This window comes from Echinops telfairi, unplaced genomic scaffold (assembly GCF_000313985.2).
Source record: "Echinops telfairi isolate 266 unplaced genomic scaffold, ASM31398v2 ScPeMD7_29;HRSCAF=101, whole genome shotgun sequence".
Lineage (NCBI taxonomy): Eukaryota > Metazoa > Chordata > Mammalia > Afrosoricida > Tenrecidae > Echinops > Echinops telfairi.
This window is the reverse complement of record NW_022103926.1, coordinates 7,286,741-7,288,507: the sequence shown is the minus strand read 5'-3', so window position 1 is coordinate 7,288,507 and position 1,767 is coordinate 7,286,741.

Genomic DNA, 1,767 nt, shown 5'->3' with positions numbered 1-1,767 from the left:
AAGTTTTTTCCAAATGTAGGTCTTCCTCTGCAGGTCTTCCAATGTAAAACTCCTGTTCTCCCAGCACTTCCGGGTGGTCTCAGGTTTTCTGTCTAAGAAAACCTTGGATCCCTGGCTTCAATCAAAAAGCCCATTATTTTCAAGAAATTCTTAACTCAACTTTTAGCATATCTCATCAACTATAGGCGGAATGAAGACTTAACAATCTCTTGCAATCATGTGTAATATCTTTTTAAAATCATTTTATTGGGGGCTCGTACAACAATCATCACAATCCATCCATTGTGTCCAGCACATTTGTACATTTGTTGCCATCATCATTCTGAAAACATTTGCCTTCTACTTGAGCCCTTGGTATCAGCTCCTCATTTCATGGGTAATATTTTAATCACAATGGATTCCTTATGATATAATATCAGGTAGGAGAAATATTAAGTATCAATTATGAAACCAAATAAACCCTTGGCCTTTTTAATAGTTCTCTAACACAACAATCCTTTCTCCAAACCTGGATCCTATCTATGTATGTACATAGGACTTGGGGACTGTGGAGGATGTTCCGAGAAGACACTGGCCTCTCATTAATCTTAGTCAGCCTGTGCTCTTCTTAGCGGCAGTACATCATTCCTTACACCCACAGTAAGTAACTTACTGCCCCTACAAAGGCCTTCCTCTTTCTGTCGTCTCTCCTATTACCCAGCCTGCTGTCCCTCAGAGACTGGTCTCTCCTGATAACATGCCCAAAGCACATGAGATGAAATGCCATCATCCTCGCTTCTAACGTGCATTCTGGCTTTACTTCTTTTTTTCCTCTTTTAAATCATTTTACTGGGGGCTCGTACAGCTCTTATCACAATCCATCCAACCATCCATTGTGTCAAGCACATTTGTACACATGTTGCCATCATCATTCAAAACATTTCCTTTCTACTTGAGCCTATGGGATCAGCTCTTTTTATTTCACTCTCCCCCACCCTACCTCCTTCAGGAATCCTTGATCATTTATCATTTTTCTTCATATCTTACCCCGACCACTGCCTCCCTTCATCCACTTTTCTGTTGTCCATCCCCCTGGGAGGGGGTTATATGTTGATCATTGTGATCGGTTCCCCCTTCTCCCCCCACCTTACCCTTACCCTCCTAGTATCACTACTCTCATTATTGGTCCTGACAGGGCTATCTGTCCTGGATTCCCTTTGTTGCAAGCTTTTATCTGTACCAGTGTACATGCTCTGGTCTAGCCGCATTTGTATGGTAGAATTGGGCTCATGATAGTGGGGGGTGGGGAGCATTAAAGAACTATAGGGGAGTTGTATGTTTTGTCAGTGCTACACTGCACCCTGACTGACTCGTCTCTTCCTTGGGACCCTTCTGTGAGGGAATGTCCAATTGTCTACAGATGGGCTTTGTGTCTCCACTCCACCCACCCTCCCCTTCATTCACATTGATATGATTTGTTTGTGCTGGGTCTTTGACGCCTGACACCTGATGTGCTGGTGTGCTTCTTCCATGTGTGCTTCTTCCATGTAGGCTTTGTTGCTTCTCAGCTAGATGGCCGCGTGTTTATCTTCAAGCCTTTAAAACCCCAGATGCTATATATTTTAATAGCCAGGCACCATCAGCTTTCTTCACCACATTTGCTTATGCACCCATTTTGTCAGGAAGCTGAGCATCACAGAATACGGAGTTATTAGAATAAAGTGTTCTTGAATTGAGGGAGTACTTGAGTAGAGGCCAAATGTCCATCTGCTATCTATAATATAATAC